The sequence below is a fragment of the Manis pentadactyla genome, chromosome 12 (assembly GCF_030020395.1).
Source record: "Manis pentadactyla isolate mManPen7 chromosome 12, mManPen7.hap1, whole genome shotgun sequence".
NCBI classification, from domain to species: Eukaryota; Metazoa; Chordata; class Mammalia; order Pholidota; family Manidae; genus Manis; species Manis pentadactyla.
The window spans coordinates 89,001,462-89,022,453 of NC_080030.1; the positions used below are offsets into that span (position 1 = coordinate 89,001,462).

At 41.9% G+C, this 20,992-nt stretch overlaps 1 long non-coding RNA gene across 1 annotated transcript; it reads right to left on the reverse strand.

The window, feature by feature from the left end:
* Positions 1 to 2,161: 2,161 nt before the first annotated feature.
* Positions 2,162 to 19,932, reverse strand: LOC130679859 (uncharacterized). Its single transcript, XR_008992828.1, has 3 exons — positions 19,758 to 19,932; positions 19,351 to 19,429; positions 2,162 to 5,370 (listed from the first exon to the last, which is right to left on the reverse strand). It is a non-coding gene; the product is annotated as an uncharacterized LOC130679859 (long non-coding RNA).
* Positions 19,933 to 20,992: the final 1,060 nt, after the last annotated feature.

The following is a 20,992-nucleotide window of genomic DNA, read 5'->3' on the forward strand; positions in this document are numbered from 1 at the left end:
TTAACAGGGTCCTCTTCTCCACCCAAATGAAATCAGCAGGGATGAACCAGACCATATTCTTACCAGCTATTAAAGAAATGTTGTGGCCAACCTCAGAGATATATGAACAGGGCCATTTGCATGATTAATGAATTAATATCACTGAGAAGTGAGCTGTTATGATCATGTTCCGAGAGTCAGACAAGGGGTGGGAGTGGAAAGAGGAATTCAGACAATTGTCTATTTTTTTCCCATGAAACTTGTTTTTCTTTTTTTTTTTTAAAGACTGCACAGCTGCAGGAATTGTGTGAGCATTTTGGGACTGTCAAACCATCATCCAACTTTGCAAATAATTCTTCCGATGTGGATTTTATTGATTTCAGCTGGAGAATCCATCCCACCACCCCTCCACACACACCAGCGCAAAGCCACATGCCCACCAAGCACTGCATCTCTTCTGCCCCGGAGCGATTAGGAAGCAGGGGCTGCCATAGGGGAAACACGTGGTGTCAGTTTGTGCCCCAAGTCAGTCCACAGCATCCACAAGCTACAGGAGGTGAGGCGGGGATGGCGACATCCCAACAGGAGAAGCAGCCCAACAAAGTCCACTTTGCTGTGGGCATTTGTCCCTTTGTGGAATCTCTGTTTTGTGTGTCTTTTTAGCAGACAGTAATCTTGATTTTCTAAATGTTTAGTAGAAAGTTTTCCTTTCTAAAACTTTCTGGAGCCTCAGCAGCACTAATGTATTCTGCATCAACATGTGCAATGGAGAAATATTGCTGGCACCAAATAAATAAATAAAGACAGTTTAGGGAAAAGGGTGGGGTGGAGATTTCTGGGAGTGAAGCAGACATCTGCTCCTGCTCAGAGCATTCAGTCCGACCCACCTCAAAGCACCCTTGTCCCCACTAGATTTAGATGCTCTGATGTTCACAAAGCAGCTCTGCTCGCCTCGCAGTCACCATGTCAACACAGGGGACCCAATCATGAAGGAAAGGCATTGAAACAGCCATGTGGAGGACCTCCTTCAGGCACACACTGTGAACAGAAGCAGCAATCACTTCAGTTCTCTTTGCTCAAAAACCAAATGTAAGCCTTTGCCAACTCTCTGGCTTTGAAGGACAAGCTTTGAGGAAGGCTATTGCAGGATAATATTTCCCATGTTGGAGATAAATTCTAAATTTTTCCAGGCTCATCATGAAGGAAAAGTTCTTGAAGATAAGTGAATCCAGTCAAGCGTTCTTCACTTTAAGCACTGTAACAACTTCCTTGACATAAAAATTCACTCAGAAGGGACAATTCTAATGGAGACTTCTAGTAAGAGAGAGGCAGTGTGCTCTGGAGTAGGGGGATCAAGTTCAAGTAGATTTCAGGATAGATGACTTATAATTTCAGTGTACTTCTTTTTTTAAAAAGAACATTCTTACTCAGATGTAAAACATACAAGTCCACTAGAGTACTTGATACTTAATTTTGCTTTAAAAAAAACAGCATAACATTTACCATTTTAACCATTTTTAAGTCCACAGTACAGTAGCGTTAACTATTTTCACATGGCTCTGCAACACATCTCTCGAACTTTTTCATCTACAAAACCGAAACTCCACACTCGTTAGCAGCTCCCCTTTCCTCCTTTCTCCCAGCTCCTGAGAATCACCAAACTTTTTTCTAAGAGTTTAGAGTCCCTGATTATTTAGAGTGGAAAGAACTTACAAAACATCTAATCCAAACCTTTCGTTTCAAGTAGACCAAGGTGTACGTAAGCTCCACTATTGAAGCTGCTAGTTCAGTGGTGACCAGGAGCAACGGCCAGGTCTTGGGCCTCTGCTGCCCAACCCAGCCTTGTCCCCAATGTGGCATTATATTAAAAATGTTATTATGGTTTTTGTTGTCTCCCATTATCCAAATCAATGTTCATCTCCATACAAAGAAACAATTTTGCTGTAATTAATATACAAATATCAGATTACAGTTCCAGGACTATTTTGTAAACTGAGCAAGAGAATCAAAGAAAATTCGTGTCCATCACATAACCCTCCCCAAAATACTTTGTTCAGGCTTGAAGGAACACTACAGAGGTCCCACAGAGAGTCTGGAAAAACCTTTGTGTTAAAAAGAAGGTGAGTATTTAGACTAAATAAGTGAAAATTCTGAAATGAGTTCAAGTACATTAAGGATGAGAACAGGTACTTTTCATCTTTAATGCAGTCACAGTAAGTATTAAACTTAGAGGAAAAGAATGTGCTGACGACCCACATCCACTGGGAATGAGTGACCCAAGAAAGTCACCTTTCCTAAAGGCCACTGGAATTTGTCTCCAGATTCTCGTCCTCATGATGTCACAGATGGAATTCCTCATGTTTCTTTCTGGGCTTCAATTCCCTGACTCTACAGCACCAGGGTTTTCACAGGCCATCCCAGTGGTCCAAGTATGGACTGAGAGATAAATCAGGCCACATGTGTCCCACAAGGGCCCACAGAACAGACTCTGATGCACCCTATGTTGGGTTTTGACTTTCTCCCTGTAACTCCGGAGGGAAAGACCCAGGGCAAAATACCTTTGAAACCAAAATCAGTCAAAGGGAGAAATTAAGTGGGAGAAACCCATTATTTCTTACAAACAGTCTTCCACTTCTGCTCTCCCGGGTCACTTGTGACCCAGCTGCAGAAGAGACCCCACCAACCTCTCTGGTCCAGATAAGCCCTCACTGGCCCTTGTAATTACATATTCATATGGAGATGGACTACTTCTCTCCACCCTTTGGAAACACCTATTGATGTGGAGATGCACTAAGGCCAAGCTAGAGATTCTGGAAATATTGCAATTTTACCCACTCTCCCAAATCCTCCAAGTATGTCTGGGTGACATCTCTAGGAGGCAAAAGACAATTGAGCCCAAACTATGACACTAGAAAGGCTAAAATTGTTTTTGTGAAATCACAAGTTTGAGAGGGCCACAGAACTGCAAAGATGAGTCTCCCAGCTCCCTGTGCACCATAGGTCAAGCAAGCCCCTGAGCCACCCAAGGTCACTGACAGCAGCAATGAAACTCACACTCAAGAGTTTGGACTGTGGAGACATCACCTCCGGATTTAAGCTCTTGGACATGGCATCAAAATCTCTCTCTGCCTCAGTTTCCATATGTGCAAAATGAGGTGATACCTCAAAGGGTTGTAGTGAAGATAAAGTTAATATATCTAAATCACTTAGCATGGTGCCTGACTGATGATAAGCACTCAAAAAAATGCAACCATGATTATGATAATCCACTCCACAATACACACCTGACCTCTTACTCTTTCTGCCACACTCTTCCTCCTCTTTCTTTCCCTAACATCTTTATTCCCCCCCTTTTTCTCTTATCAGACACTGTCTATGCCTGCATTCATTCCCATTGCAAGAACAATCTGATGTTTAGTGATCTGAGAAACGGTCTAAAGGACTCTTCACTATAACATAAAACTTCCTCTAAAATAACGTAATTAGAGGAAATATTGCAATTTTCAATCCTATAAACAATCAACTTTTTCTATGTAAAAGCCCTGAGAGAAGTAGCACACTAAATTATCCTGACTCCTAATCACTCTGGCACATCCTCTTGCAGTTATATTTGTCTGAAGTTATCTTATTTTTTATTAACTGTTTAATTACTGACCTCCCCAGGCTCTCTAAAAACAGGAGCTTATCAACCTTGTTCACCACCATAACCCTAATGCCTACAACAGAGCCTAGCATGTAGTAGATGCTCAATAAATAATTTGGTGTCAAATGCTGAATGACTCTACTTACTTCCTTACCCACCCGCCATATGCATCCTCTCCACCGTCCTGCTCTCTGCATGTGCTGTTCTCATTGCACAGAACACAAGCTTCACTCCAGGTGATCAGTGACTGCCTTGTGTTGCCTTGGTAGGAATAATGTGATATCAGGGAGGTATCACAGCACGTGTAGCTCAGGAAAAACTTCCAGATGACTCTGACAAACTACCTCATTTGAAAAAAATAGACTAGAAGAAAGTCAACAGCATAACTTCTCTGAGTAACTTATTCAAAGACTACACACACACAGCCTTAAGAGTGAAAAAATCCAGGTTTTAAGATTCAGGGTGAATTAGTTTTAGTTATACCTGGGATTGAAACAGTTAGAAGCTTTAATAATAACATGTTCATTTTCATATAAAAAGCAAAATTGAGTCAGGAACTACACTGCCCTTCCTCTGTATGCACACCTTTTATAGAAAGCCATATAGCAGCTGGTCAGTCCAGGCGGTCAGAACCAGTGCCCATCTGAAGGTAGGTATACTAAATTGCTAGTCGAGGGCTTTAGTAGAAATCACCTCCTAACCATCCACCTTACAAACTAACATGAAGTGATGGCACACCACAGATCCCCTTGCTGATCATCCCCCCTGCACGCCTCTTCACAACTCTTATTCTCCAGACCAGCTGAAACTTATCTGGTGCCCAACCTCCTCAAGGTTGTCTTCTCCGATGACTCACCTGATAGATAATGTGACAGTGCTGAGGCCTGACAATGGCCACATCAGTGTTTCAAGAAGGGAGATCAATGATTTTAACTTGACAGGCATTGAAAAAGGGACGGCAGGCCAGTGAGGAAGTAAACAGAGATAAGAGGCCTCCTGGTCCTCCCCTCACATCATGCTTCATGGAAGCACAGCCCAAGAAAAGCATCATTTCTCTGTATGGTTATATGGCACCAACAAAAGCTTAGTCTAAATTAAGATCATGCGTTCCTATTGCAACTTCTCAAAGGGCCAAGCTTCTTAGAATCACCTAAGACAGAGACTGGCAAACATTTCTGTGGGGGGGCCAGCTAGTAAGTATTTCAGGCTCTGTTGTAACCATTTAATTCTGCCCTCGCAGTGGGATGGCAGCCATGGACAAAATGTAAATGAATGAGCAGCGTGGTGTTCCAGGAAAACGAGCTTTCCCATTCCGACCAGTTCTCCAGGGCTCAGTGTGAGCGCTTGATCTTGCACACGGCCCCCTCTGACCCGCTTCGGCCATCAGCGCTCCTGTGTGGCTCCGACTCAGATTCTCTGATATCAAGTCCATGCACACCCAATTCAGTTTTATAACTGTCAAGTTTCTTCCACTGAGAACTCTCCGAAAAAGAAACTTCATCTTCCTTGGTTTCCTTACATTTGGCCCAGTGTTACAGATTGTTAAAACCTCCACAATGTTTGTGAACTAAATGAATGGTTTTGAACTTGTATCCATTTCATTACTTTTGGCCATGAAATTCTGCTTTTTTAAAAATCAGGTATTGAAGCACTTTGATGATGTGGTATCTCCATCACAAGAGCACAGTGTTTCAAAATACATGAGGATTTCTTTGCATTTACTCTTTCTCCAAGTTGAAATGATGCATCTATGATGGAAAAATCCAGAAATAACACAGGCTCAGAATGGAATTCCAGACACTTCAGTGGATTCAGCTCTGATCACAAATCGAGACACAGGTTTTGACAAGTGACCATCCACCCGCTTGAGTTAGGCCACTATCCTCCATTCTACATTCATGCTTTCTGGACAGACTTGCTGGGTGGTTAAAAAAAAGCTCTGAATGTGACAGAGCTAGTGATAGGCATAGCCAACATTAATAGATTCAACCAGGGTGAGTAGAAAGGGTCTGGATTCTGGTTCTGAACTAGCCCCCCACTCCCTAACCCAGACCCAATCCAATAGCTTTAAGCCTTATTTCTCAAGTCAAGTCAGGCCCAGAAAACATTTTGAGAACTTCCATTTGTGGGAATATGCCCCCAGTACCCATGGGAACAGATAATAAAATAGGGTGAGATCAACATATCCAGTTTTATTTCTAGACTATGTTGTCTGAAGAGAAATAGTCTAAAGTTGACAAAATTTTCTCAACTTAACATAGCAATGATTTATCTCTCCCATAATCTTAATATTGCCTCCAAATGTGTGAAAGAAGGAACTGTACCATTTCAAGAAATCTAATTTTTGATGTCAAAATAAGTTAGAATCACTGTATCAGTTCCAGACAGTTAGCGACCTCACCCTGATATATGTCTGTGCAACACATCTTCCTTTAAAATACTTTGTTCCACTGCTGAAAGAGAAAATGGTCTGGAATCATTTGGGGACAAATTTAGACATGTTGGGCAACAAACTATGCAGACAGCTGCTTGGTATGCAATTAAAATACCACTGGTGGGAACGACGGCTCTGGAAATGGTAAAGGGAAATATACTTTTCCCTTCAGGAAACCAATCCCAGTTGACAGCCTCACTCAGCAAAATGAGATGGAGTTCTTAGCATGGCTCCTGGTAAGGGGTCCACCTGACCCCCATTCAGCACCTGATCAGCCTCTGACAGACTACACAGAGGGGAGTCAGAAATACTTCTGGAACGGAAGCAGAGAGCGCCACACGCATTTCACACTCTGAGTTCGCAGACAAGGCACAGCTGAGGGCCTCTGGGCACTCTTAATCTCCTGATGCAGCCTTCTGGGAGCAGGCTGCAAGGGACAACCTTGGATCCAAAATCATTAGCGCTGCTCTCGGTGTCCTTGAAGGGACACATTTGAGCTAGAAGTGACCAAGCACATGTAACACCTCCACGAAAGCCTGTAACCATTTCTAGAGGAAACACCTGCCCTCTTCATAGTACTAGGAAAGCTCCACAATGGCAGCTAGGCTTCTCGTTTCATAAAGAAAAAGCCACTGTGTTCCATGCTTTCATCACATCTGTGGGCGAGAGGCACTCCTTCTTCTAAGTATACCTATTTTCTTCTCTTATGGACAATAGCAAACATACAAAACTAGAGAGACTAATAATAAGCCTTTCACCCACCACCTATCTCAATGGTTATCAACCTTCGGCCAATCATGTTTCATCTGTAACTCACCTTTTCCATTCCACCAACACTGGATTCCTTTAGGTAAATCCCAGACATCATAGAATCTCATCTATAAACATTTCAGTCTGAATCTTTAAAAGGCAAGGGCTCTTTTTTATACAACCATTAACATATTTTTTTACTAATTGCTTAATATGATCAAATATCCAGTCAGTAACCAAACTTCCCTGATTGTCCCACAGTATTGTTTTATCACTTGCTCAGGTGGAGGCCCATATATTACAATTGATATATCTCATATCTCAACCTGTGTCACTCTCTCTCTTTCTCTTGCAATTTATTATTGAAGAAAACAGGGTTTTCTTTCCTGAATCATTTCTCACATTCTGAATTTTCTGCTTGCCTCCCCATGGTGTCACTTAACATGTCACTCTTCCCCTGTTTCTTCCTGTAAATTATTAGTTAGATCTAGAGGCTTAATTACATTCAAGTTTGTTTTTGACAAAAATGCTTTGTGAGTGATTAAATACAGGTGTCAGCAAGCACATCACATCTAGTTGTTCCCCTTTTTATGATGTTAGCAGCCATTTCAGATCATTGCCTGAATTACTTGTTTCGTTAGTGGTTGCAAAACTGAGATACTCTCTCTATTTTTTTGTTTAGCTTGAATACTTCTTTAAAGAGAATGGGTCCTTCTTTAACTATTTAATTACTTTGAGGTACACCTTGCACAGAAAAGACAATAAAATGCTTGATTCTTTTTATCAGTTTTCGAAAGAGTAGTATGTGTTTGTGTGTGTGTGTGTGTGTGTCTGTGTGTGTGTGTGTGTGTCTGTGTGTGCGTGCACTCACACACGGAGAGAAAAGGGGTACAGGACTTTGGAAAGGTTATATGGGTGTTCATTATCCTATTCAAATTAACAAAATAAATAAAGCCTATCTTTTCCCCAGTGAACTCAGATGTTGCCTTTTCTTCATATCCATTTACAAGTAGTGTTTATACTGCTCCACTCTCCGTGAACCACCACAACACTCTTTTAATTATAGAAGCTTTATAGTATGTTTTAATATTCTGATAGAATTCACCTTTCTCGTTGCTCTTCTTTCCCAGGGGTTTCCTGGATATTCTTGCTGCTTTGCTCTTCTTTACAGAATGTTATGATATTTTTATTGGAATTGCATTACATTTATAAGTTACCTTAGGATTAACATCTATCTGACATCTATGTGAAAGACAAGATGTTGAGTTTTGTTACCCAAGAGCTTGGTATACATTTCCATTTAATCAAGTCCACTTTTGTATTTCCCAGGATGTTTTATAGGTTTTCTCATCTGTGACTTGACACTTTCTCTTTGATTACTTTGCTATTATAAACGTGTTATTCTCTTCTGTTACATCATTTAACAAGTTTCAACATCCCTTTTGAGTTTCCCAAATGAAAAAGTTTTCTATCAGTTTGTAATTATTCTGAGGCAGACATTTTCTAGCCTGTTTTCAGTATCTTACTATTGCCAATTGTGTTGTAGAATTCTCAAAAGAAAATATACTCTAATTCACTTTAATTAAAAGTTGCAAACATAAGCTGTAGCTGTGCATGGGATGTTAAGAACCCCTGAATCACAAGAGTTAAATTGGCTCAAAGCGACATATGGCAAATGACATCTGGTATCTGCAGAAGGCTTATGTCTTCCACATCAAAAACAGAAGGAGGGGAGCTGGAAAAAATAATTCAGTCTTGATGAAATATGAAAGAAATCTTTTCAGTGCCATCAACATACCTGAAGAAATCATGTAAACTAACTCCTCTTGAACTAAAGAGCAAGAATTTGTCAAGGTTGATTCAGTTCTTTTAAGGTAGGAAATTGAATTATAAAAAGGAGTAAGTCTGAGGACTAAAGGGAAACCATCCATTGGTCACCCCATGGCCTGAAAAAAAACACTCCTGCATGATCCTGATTCTCATGGTGCTCATTCCGTATCTACCACGCAACCTTCAGGAGTGAAAATACTTGCCAACTTCCAAGAACCCAGCTTCGAGCAGAGACATTTCTCACTATAAACAAACCAGTCAGCCTTACGGTACACACATCAGTGTCTAAGGAGCCCATGGAGAGTACAGGCACTAGGCCTGGGTGGCTAAGCACCATCAAGGCTTGTGGGGAGGCCTACTCAGGTGCCATTACGCCTCTCAAACTGATGTGAGCATCCTGGGTGTCAGACGGAGATTAAAAACCATAAAATCAAGTTAATGTAGTTTAATGTCTGCAAAGGTCCTGGAAAACCCTAGATTGTTTCAACTCTCAGATAAGGACATGCTTGGCTTTTCTGGACCAGTGAATGGATTCCTGAGAGGGAAGCTAGGTGGGCGAAATGACCCCTGGGAATCCTTACACACACGAGATTTTCCACTGATGGATTCAAAGGAACTCCTGCAACATGGCATGAGAGTCCTTGATGGGAGAGGTACAAGTTCTGTGCTGTCAGGAAGGAGCCCTGACGGTAAGAGCAGATTTTTCTAGTGGTTCCAATGAGTGGCACTGGGGCTATTGTAACATTTTAAACCTCAGCGAATAGGTGGTGGCAATTCTCCTCAAGTAGAGGTTTAGTAGGATCAATAGGAACTCCACTTCAAAGTCACACTAATTTCTAAATTAGCAGCCCCACCAAGTTTTTTTGCTGTTTAAGGGAGGAAACCTGACAGGATTAGGGAGTTTGACTGCTTGCCTACACCTTGACATTTTACAAAGCCAGACAGGTTTGTTACTCTAGAAACTCAGAGTAAAATTAATTTGAGAACAAAGTTGAAACTTGCGTCCAACTTACTCTTTACTGTAAAATTCCCATTGAAAATTTCGCCTCCACTTCTTGTATGCCTAATATTTTCCTACTTGATTTCTTCTGAAGTTTCTCAAAGACAAAAACTTTAAGAGATAGATTATAATAAATGATACTAAAATTACATTAAACCTATAAAACCACAGTCTGGCTAATCTATGGCTTTGCTAAAATAAGTTCAGCATTTTTTTTTTAAGGTATGATTGATACACACTCTTATGAAGATTTCACATAAAAAAACAATGTGGCTACTACATTTACCCATATTATCAAGTCCCCACCCATACCCCAATGCAGCCACTGTCCCTCAGTCCCCCTCTCCCTCTCTCCCCACCTGCCCTCCCGCACCCCTCCCCTTTGGAACCACTAGTTCATTCTTGGAGTCTGTGAGTCTGCTGCCATTTTGTTCCTTCAGTTTTGCTTCATTGTTATACTCCACAATGAGGGAAATCATTTGGTACTTCTCTTTCTCCGCCTGGCTTATTTCACTGAGCATAATGTCCTCCAGCTCCATCCATGTTGTTGCAAATGGTAGGATTTGTTTCTTTCTTATGGCTGAATAGTATTCCATTGTATATATGTACCATATCTTCTTTATCCATTCATCTACAGTTGGACACTTAGGTTGCTTCCATATCTTGGCTATTGTAAAAAAGTGCTGTGATAAACATAGGGGTGCATATGTCTTTTTGAATCTGAGAAGTTGTATTCTTTGGGTATATTCCAAGGAGTGGGATTCTGGGGTCCAGTGGTATTTCTATTTTTAGTTTTTTGAGGAACCTCCATACTGCTTTCCACAATGGTTGAACTAGCTTACATTCCCACCAGCAGTGTAGGAGGGTTCCCCTTTCTCCGCATCTTCACAGCATTTGTTGTTCTTAGTCTTTTCGATGCTGGCCATCCTTACTGGTGTGAGGTGATATCTCATTGTGGTTTTAATTTGCATTTCCCTGATGATTAGTGATGTGGAGCATCTTTTCATGTGTCTGTTGACCATCTGAATTTCTTCTTTGGAGAACTGTCTCTTCATATCCCTCTGCCCATTCGTTAATCGGGTTATTTGCTTTTTAGGTGTTGAGGTGTGTAAGTTCTTTATATATTTTGGATGTTAACCCCTTGTCAGATATGTCATTTATAAATATATTCTCCCATACTGTAGGATGCCTTTTTGTTTTGTTGATGATGTCCTTTGCCGTACAAAAACTTTTTAGTTTGATGTAGTCCCATGAGTTCATTTTTGCTTTTGTTTACCTTTCTCGAGGAGATGGGTTCAGGAAGAATTTGCTCATGCTTATATTCAGGAGATGTTTGCCCATGTTGTCTTCTAAGAGTTTTATGGTTTCATGACTTACAGTCAAGTCTTTAATCCATTTTGATTTTACTTTTCTGTGTGGGGTTAAACAATAATCCAGTTTCATTCTCTTGCATGTAGCTATCCAGTTTTGCCAACACCAGCTGTTGAAGAGGCTGTCATTTCCCCATTGTATGTCCATGGCTCCTTTATCATATATTTATTGACCATATATGGTTGGGTTTATATCAGGACTCTCTAGTCTATTCCATTGGTCTATGGGTCTGTTCTTGTGCCAGTACCAAACTGTCTTGATTACCAAATTGTCTTGATTACTGTGGCTTTGTAGTAGAGCTTGAAGTTGGGGAGCATAATTCCCCCAGCTTTATTCTTCCTTCTCACGATTGCTTTGGCTATTCGAGGTCTTTTGTGGTTCCATATGAATTTTATGACGATTTTCTCTAGTTTCTTTGAAGAATGCTGTTGGTATTATAGAATTTGCATTGTATTGTATTTGTAGATAGAAATTGCATTGAATTTGTAGATTGCTTTAGGCAGGATGGACATTTTGACAATATTAATTCTTCCTATCCATGAGCACGGATGTGTTTCCATTTATTGGTATCTTCTTTAATTTCTCCCATGAGTGTCTTGTAGTTTTCAGAGTATAGGTCTTTCACTTCCTTGGTTAGGTTTATTCCTAGGTATTTTATTCTTTTTGATGCAATTGTGAATGGAATTGTTTTACTGATTTCTCTCTCTTCTAGTTCATTGGTAGTGTATAGGAATGCCACAGATTTCTGTGTATTAATTTTGTATCCTGCAACTTTGCTGAATTTGAATATTAGATCTAGTAGTTTTGGAGTGGATTCTTTAGGGTTTTTTATGTACAATATCTTGTCATCTGCAAACAGGGACAGTTTGACTTCTTCCTTGCCATCAGGATGCCTTTTATTTCTTTGTGTTGTCTGATTGCCGTGGCTAGGACCTCTCATACTATGTTGAATCAAAGTGGGGAGAGTGGACATCCTTGTCTTGTTCCCAATCTTAAAGGAAAAGCTTTCAGCTTCTCACTGTTAAGTATAATGTTGGCTGTAGGTTTGTCATATATGGCCTTTACTATGTTGAGGTACTTGCCCTCTATACCCATTTTATTGAGAGTTTTTATCATGAATGGATGTTGAATTTTGTCAAATGCTTTTTCAGCATCTATGGAGATGATCGTATGGTTTTGTCCTTTTTGTTGATGTTGTGGAAAATGTTGATGGATTTTCGAATGTTGTACCATCCTTGCATCCCTGGAATAAATCCTGCTTGATCATGATGATCTTTTTGATGTATTTTTGAATTCGGTTTGCTAATATTTTGTTGAGTATTTTTGCATCTATGTTCATCAGGGATATTGGTCTGTAATTTTCCTTTTGTGGTGTCTTTGCCTTCTTTTGGTATTAGAGTGGTGCTAGCCTCATAGAATGAGTTTGGAAGTATTCCCTTCTCTTCTATTTTTTGGAAAACTTTAAGGAGAATGGGTATTAGGTCTTCACTAAATGTTTGATAAAATTCAGTGGTGAAGCCACCTGGCCCAGGAGTTTTGCTCTTAGTTCAGTGGTTTTATTAGCAAATTGCACAGCACCTTTAGAAAGAGTCAAGCCTTCCTAACTAACACAAATTTTCATCTCTACCCCAACTGCCTTTTACTCTGCCAACTAGAAAGAGGTACCGAGTTTATTCCTGGGGCTTTACTAGGGATCAGCAGACATCTTCAGAGTTACTAAACAGACTTGGGCTCAGGAGCCTGCACATCCTCAGATTTGGAAATGAATCTGTTTTCTTCTCATGCCACCTTTTCTTTCATCTTCACTAGGACAAATAGAGAGGCAGCCCAGAGATAACCCTAAGATATTAAACTTCCCTTTCTAGGGGCAAGTGGACAAGGAGGAGCCAACACAAGAGACTGAGAAGAACAGAATATTCACCAACTAGAGGAAGACCAGGAGGCTATACTATCGCAGAAAGCATCTCTGAGACTGAAGAGCATCTCAAGACTAAAGACAAAGTTGACAAAGTCAAGTTCCACCAAAGCCTTATAAAAAGAGGTGGAATAACAAGGATTCCTTTTGTTCCAACAGTTTGAGCATGGTGTTGAAAGAGTTACAAGAAGATCTGATCAAGAGCACAGGTGGGGAAATCAGTCTGGAGAGAGGGAAGAGATGCCTTTAAGGTCAGTGGTAAGGTTGGGGAGTGAGAAGGCACAGAAAGGAAATCCACAGAGAGAGAGAAGCTGAAGTTCATGCCCATGGACTCAGTTTGTCTGAAAAGAGGCAGCTAAGGATAGCTGCTGAGAAGAAGCAGGGCTGCAGGGAGGGGGAGCACTGGGGAGAGTCCACGGTGTCTGGAGAGAGGGCTGGGAGAAGCTCCTCCCTGCCCCACACTACATCCTTGGCACCCGCCCACCCCACCCCTAACACACACAGCACAGTGCCTGGTCACGGTACTCATTTCTAGATTACTTATTCTCATTTATTGAGTACCTTCTTGGCACAAGGTACTGCTGGGCTCAAGAGATTCAAAGATACCATAATATTTGGAGAGCTGTAAGTACTCCCCACCCAGATTTTATCAGTGAAACATCTGCTCATCCTTAAGGTCTCATTTTAATTTATTCATTCTTTCACTCATTCACCCAGTAATTAATTATACAGTCCTTACTATATTAGACTTGTTGCACATACCAGACACTCAAGAAATATCTGTTGAATAAATGAATGAGTGAATGAATGAACTGATATAGGAGACTTATTTCTGAAGGACAAAGTCTAACAAGAAAAAAATCTATAATCACCATTTGCTATGGTACCAACTACTTGCTAAAAGGATTCTAAGTGTGAGGCATTCAGTAGAGTGAATTTAAATGGGCAAAGCTAACTTTTGACAGAAGTGATGATTTGGGGGAAAAATAATGAATAAGGATTGGCACTGATGCTGAAGGAGTGGGTGGCCCACAGAAGGAAATGTTGTTACCAGAACCACTCTCCCCAGTATTCACAGGTGGGATCCAGCTGGGTACTACAGCACTTGCTGTAAGAAAAGGAATGGAATTTCTTACCTTAATTGAACCATGAATAATACTTCTGTTCTGCTTCAAACCATAAACATATATATGACTCCAACAGTTGTAAGATAAAAGACAAGACCTTGCAGTACAACTCTGAGAAAAGAAGTATCATTATACTTTTCAATCTCTCAGATTTAATTAAAGTTCAGAAATAAAATAGTTCCATGTTACTACTCTAGAAAAATTACGGTAGAAGGAACAGCAACATGAAAACAGCAAAATGATAAACATCACAGTGCAGCAAACTCAAAGCTGTCTACCATGTAAGACATGGACTTGAGAACGTTTCCTTGGCACTTGTGGACTGTTTGAACTAAATGGAGCATAAAAAAGGCCTTACTTTTTTTTTTAATTCCATTCACCCTCTTAGGAGGACCAATGAGTCTTTGAATAACTAAACAGTGAATCTGGAGTTATACTTGATTCTAGGAACTTTTACACTGTTGAACTGGGTGGCCTCCAACAGCAGAAATACAAAAAGCCTTTCCTATAGTACCTCTTTGCAAATAAATCACTCTCGAAACAGCTTTCAAAAATCAGGAGGTCTCCAGCAGCAAGACCATTTGGCTTGCAATTATTTCCTTGGCCCTGGCCATATTCACCCAACCCAGGTCACCCTAGTTTCCATCTTTGCCCGTATATCCTGTGTAAAGAAAAAACAAAACACTGCCATCATTTTTTATCTCCCACTCCAGCCCCTTACAAAATCATAATACACAAACCAAAAGCTAATGAAAGGAAAAGGTAATTAAAAGGAAATCTAAATAAAGGGAAAGTGTTAATAAGCAAGTACTCAACAACTTGGCTGTACCTGTCGTGAAAAGGTTGAAATATTTCTAGACCCTTTCCCTCCCCAGCCATCCACAATCTAGCAAGCAAAGGGTTAATGCCTGGCACCTACAGAAAGCATCCATTCTGATTGGTCAATGCCTGTGCTCCACAGAGATGGAGATATGCATAGATATAACATTCTTGAAAAAGGCAAAATGCATTCATTCTCTTTCCTGATTCCGTTTTGGTCATGATAGTTTTCTCTAGCTGCTGGGCAAATGAGTTAATTTCACAGTTAAAGAAAGTAAGAAAGCAATGTTTAACCCTGTGTTTCCACAAAGATATAGTGCATCAAAGCTGGCACAAATAAGAATATTGTAATAATAACCCAACTTGTACTTTGATTTTGTTGATGGTTTTCATTCCCAAAGAAAATCTTCTAATGGACTGAGTCATAGGGCTATAAACCAATGATACCAAAGAAGATTAGACCTGTGCTTAAGGACTGAGGCATGCTGGCCCTTGCACATACAATCACCGTGTTAGTAGTTCTCCAGGTCCTGTGAGGTTCCTTAACCACTCATTTCCCTAGCCAGCCCTTCCCATCCCCAGGGTGTCTCCTCTACCACCCAGCCTCTGCCTTGACACTCTAAAAATTTTTCTTATGCTCTGGTAGAAATTCCCAGAAATTCATTTCCCATTCCTTTTCTCTAGTGTTTACTAAATGAGCCAGGGTACTTACCAACACTTCCCCCCAGGAAAAGCAACCCACGGAACTACTGGCTGACTGTTAACAAATGAGTGAGTTCCCTTGAAGCCAGGACGTCCCCTGCTCAGGAACCTCTGCCAAGCGTCACATCACCTACCAGCTGATCATGAGCATGCAGCCGTGGTCCTGGCAGTCTTTGTGGAGCTTAAGCTGATGGGGGATCGGGTGTGGAACCAAGGGTATTCCTTCACCTTGAGTATAATGAATAAGCCCATTTACATGGTGCTGTGGTCTGAGTGTTTGTCCTGCCAAAATTCCCATATTGTAATCCTAACCCAGTGGCTTCGGAGGTGGATACAGCTATGTCAGGTCACAAGGGTGAAGCCCCCATCAGTGATATCAGAGATGCTATGAGAGAGACCCCACAGAGCTCCCTGCCCACTTTGCTACATGAGGTACAACAAGAAGTCTGTGACCCAGAAGAGGACCCTCAACCAAACATGCTCTCATCTTGAGCGTTCAGTCTCCAGAACTGTATGAAATACATTTCTGTACTTTATAAGCAACCCAGTTTGAGGCATTTTATTATAGCAACCAGAACAGACCAAGACACCTGGGGATATAGGGATCCCATTGGGAGAAAGCCATGTTGTGCCAAGAATTTGGAAAAGGGATGGAGATGACGAAGAGCATGGGAAGAAGGATGCAGCACCTGTGCCAGCCCACCCTAGAGGTGGGAGGACCATGTTGCTTTCTCTAAGGCAGCTCTGGGGCCACAGTGAAGAGTGGGGTGCCTAGTGAGCCTCTGGGGTGAACGACACCAGGTCTGGGGCAAGTCCCTCCCTCACTTTCCCTGTAAGCAGAGGACACCAACACAGACTTTCAGGGAAGAAAAGCATGAAGAGCCCACGTCCCAGGAACACAGAGAGAAACTCATCTAGGGCCTCCCAGAAATAACTGAGGAGGGTCTGCAGGAGGAGCTGTGGTCCCTCACGAGCAGATGCCAGCGGGGGAAGGAAGACGTACATTCCGCTGCTCCTGGATCTCAGTACACCGGAGCTAGAGGCCTGAGGACGTCCTTCTGGATTTTATTCAATGGTTTAAATGCACTATCATCATTTTTAGCAATCTCCTGGGAAGCAGGGAGATGGAAAGACCTCTAATTTTCTAAGGAAGGGCCCTAAATAGAGGCCCCATTCTAAGTAAGTCATTGGTCCAAATACACATGGAATGCTGGGGATGTCAGGAGGGAAGTAACAGAGCACCTCGTGAGAGTCCGATGGTCTGTCCCATGTGCTGATGGCTTTCTGGACATGAACTGGACAAGAACGTTCCAGACAATGGAACTGCTTTGACTTGTTCAGACTTTGGTGTCAAGAATAACTTTCCCCCTCCATTTAGACAATGTTTCTAAACTTGTTTCTTTATTTCTCTGCCCCCCGAGCCTTTCTAAACTTTTTATTCCCAGTCACCCTCCCCAGTGAAATTTTAATGCCACAGATATACTGTGTATCTGTTAATGTGCTTCACATAAATGCTTATATCTAAAATATAAAAATCCTGGATACTGTATATGTTTATGTACTCTATGTATATCTGTACTTCACACACTTTTTTTTAAAGTAAGATTTGTTTGCCCCCAAAGAACAATATTTTCTCCCTGGAGGGTGATATTGCCCTGTTGGGAGTGTAACATTCGACTCCTCCAGTGTCTAGAGCATGTGCATCTTGAGACCTCACCCTGCAAGCCTTTGGGCCAACCGAGGCCAAGCCCATCTTCCAGTGAGCCAGCAGCACATCCACCTGCGAGAGTCCAGAACATTCCTTCATGCATGAGGCTGAGACGGTATCCTCATGTATTCCCCAGTACTATGAGTTATGATTATCATGTTCCCAAGTTGGCCAGCTGCTGCTTTACATATATCTGAATGAAGTCAGCTTTTACTTTGCTGCTGAATCACGTGTGCCTGCTCAAGTGTAACCCATTATTATTTATTTATGTAGCTAGATATGTCCTGAGCTTCTCCAGAGCACAACAGTCTAATCACCTTTCCCTCCGTGAATTGAAAAATCAAATTTCCCTTATTATGCCAGACATGTTTTAAACAATGTAATCTCTCCATATAAAGTTCTTACATTCCCCAAATTCCAATCTCTTTACTTTTCATAATCTATACCAAATGTCGAATCACTGGTGAAGGTGGCCAAACTGGGAGTTCGCACCAGCCTCTCCAGCTCCCTGCTCACTGCTCAAAGAAAATAAAGTCAATATCTACCTTTTTTTTTTCTTTTTGCCACATGCTCTAAGAAATCCTCAAAACATGGGATTTTAAATGGAGAAGGTGTTTCCCAATTATATTAAGCAGAGGGAATCATTAAACAGGCACCTACCACTCTAGGGAAAATCCACACATTCAGCTTTAGTCACCATAAAATAGAAGTATCCTAAACAGAGCCTTTGTGCTGCCTCACGACACCTTCAGCCTTCATTTAGAGGTCTCGCCTTCTCAGTACATCTACTCCAAGACTGCTGATAGCATCCAATTAATGAACCAGGTATTAGACCTTGCGGTGCAGAGCGACGAAGCACTAACAAGGACCACGTGTGATTGCGAACGGCCTCCGTGCAACCAGCCAAGCTTGTCAAATGGAGAGAAAACACTTGAGACAGAGCTATCAGGAATCCTAGAGGCCACCCCAAGCATTAATACCGTGTGTGTTTGTATGTGCCAAGGGCCTCAGACAGATTCCAAATGGTACATTACTGTTTTGTGTCAACTGCATTTCAAAAACTTGCTATTTTCAACATCTTTTGAGAGGTTCCTCATTCACTCATAACAGCAGTTGTAGGTTCATTACCCTTCAACACATAACCATCTAAATTAGTTTAACTCATTAGGAAGAAGGAGTGCACTGGAAAAATAAACGTTTTTTTTTTGCCGAATTATGCCACACTTTGGCCTTCCCATCTCAACTAGTCACACAGAATTGGCAACTTGTTAACATATCTGAAATATGCTTTGAAAGACTTCAGTGCAATGCCAACTTCAGCTTTTAACCAACCCTTAAGATTCACACATTTTCACATTTTGCATTTTCATCAATAATTTATCAGCTTGACACCAACTGTATGTTGATATTAACAGATCGTGTAGAGTTTCTAAGTCAATGTTTCTTAGTCAGAGGTGTTCCTCTAAGTATCTGGAGAGATTTTGAATGCTAACATGCTGATTCCCATACCTGGAGAGCTGACTGAACATGGTCTGGGGTGGGCTCTGGAATCTTGATTTTTAAATAGTTAACCCAGCACTTGGTTTGCACATAGGTTTAGGAATAAGTGCATCAGTCCTTTAAAGGATTAAATTAACATGTTTTGTTCATATAAACGTTACAGATGTTGTATTTATTGTTATTTACATACAACTTTAAATGTGTCTCTTGTGTTGAGTGATGTGAACCTTCCTGGAAGATGGGGTAGTCCTCTTCTGTCTATGGTTCTGATTACTACTGCTAGGTACCAAGCCACTCCAAAACTGGTGGTGGAAAGCAACCCTTCATTTATGTCAGGAGATCAAACAGGGCACAGCAGGGATGGTCATCCCTGACCTCAGTTAGGAAAACTCACACAATGAAGGTGACTCAACAGCTGGGGACAGGAACCATCCACAGGCTCCTTCACCCTCACGTCCGGCACCTGGGCTGCGATGGCTGAACGCAGAGCTCAGCAGGGACTGTCAGCCAGAGCACATCACAGGGCCTCCTCACAGCATGGTGACCTTGGGATAGGTAATTTTCTTACTTACCCCGCATGAGTGTTCCAGAGGACAGTGCGGGAAGTGCCTTTATGACCACCTTAGCATCATGTCTGTTTACCTGCACAAACTGAAAAAAAAAAAAAACCATGAAGAATTTTCAGGTACTATCCATAGCCTCAGAGGGAAGAGATTGGAGGGGAGGGGCACAGCTTCTAATGCTCCTCCACCTCCACCCCGACTTGGCTTGCAGTAGACCCCAAGGGAATACTACCCCTTCACATCCCTGACACAAGCAAAAAGGAACACGTGCACACACCTAGAAATTCTGCACCCAGCTATCAGATTACGGAGGGCATGTGGCTAGCCATCCCACAGAGGTGCGAATGAGGAAACAAGAACCACACTCCCGAGAGAAGAAGGAAAATGCCCTTTTTACACCTGCAAACAATGTTCACCTTTTTGCCTCGTGCTCCTTAGCTCGGACTGCATCAAGACTGCGCATTTCCACAGTGCTCCGTAGTTTCCAGGGAACCTTCTCATTCACTCTCTCATTTAGAATCCACAAGAGGGATTCCTGCAGCAGGTACAGAGGAAGGCAGGTTTCCGTAGCCCCAGTTTTCAGATGTGAGGCTAGAGAGACAAAGATGCAGGGTGGTTTGTTTGCAGTCCTACTGGTATTGAAGGCTGAGGGCCAGAGCTTGCAGGTACCACCTCCCACTTCACACCCCCAGGGGGGCACCTAACTGTCTTCACTAATTATGCCACAGACAATCTCACCATGCACACCTCAGCCCTACTACTGAAAGTGTTTGAGCCAGTAGTTCAAACTGTGGTTCATTTCGTATCATTAGCTGACATTTATTGAGTGCTTACTATATATATAATTCTGGTATGGATGTAAAAGTTCTTCATGTGTAATTTCAATTACAAAACTTGTCTGTCATGTGCCAGTTTATTCCTACATGGTGAATAAATAGGAGATACAATCCCCAAGACACAAAAACTTAGTAGCTCATATATAATTTTTCACAAGGTAACTGTTGTTTATATTATCTAGAAACACCGAGTAAACCCCAAACAGCTGATGTAGGGACCATTCGGGGACACCTGCACACGTCCCTCCTCTTCTCTCTTTCCCCGCTTGACCCACGTGCTTTGCCCTGTGAATGTATATGTTTCCTCCCAAATTTGCACAATTTTCTTGCGAAAACTACTGGGGGAAGCTTAAAAGGATAAAATATGTAGAAAAAAGAGAGACTGACATCACAAAAGCAAGAGGCCTTAGGACATCCGCCTGGCGCACCGCTGGTGGTGGCGCTGCAGAAGTCAAAGCAGGCTGTTGTGAGCAGGAGCGACTGTCCGGCCGCAGTGTCTGGAGCAAGCCTGCGAAGGCTGCGAGTAACGGTGCTGTCGCGCTGCAGACGCTCACGACGACGTCCAGGGGCTGCCCGCCAGGCTGACCGCGCCAAAGCTGTCGCCTCCCTGAACGGTGGACAGGCACCTGCACCGACTGAGGGCAGCGCCTGCAGAGCCACCGAGCAGCAGCACTTCACGGCCTCTCATCTCACTCAGAGCCACACACGCAGCTTCTTTAAAAAAGGAAAGAAATGGCAAAACAACAAATGCTAAATTTCTATTTTAATTTATTGCAGAAGGAAAATGACAAGCCAACCACCGCACCTTTGGGGCC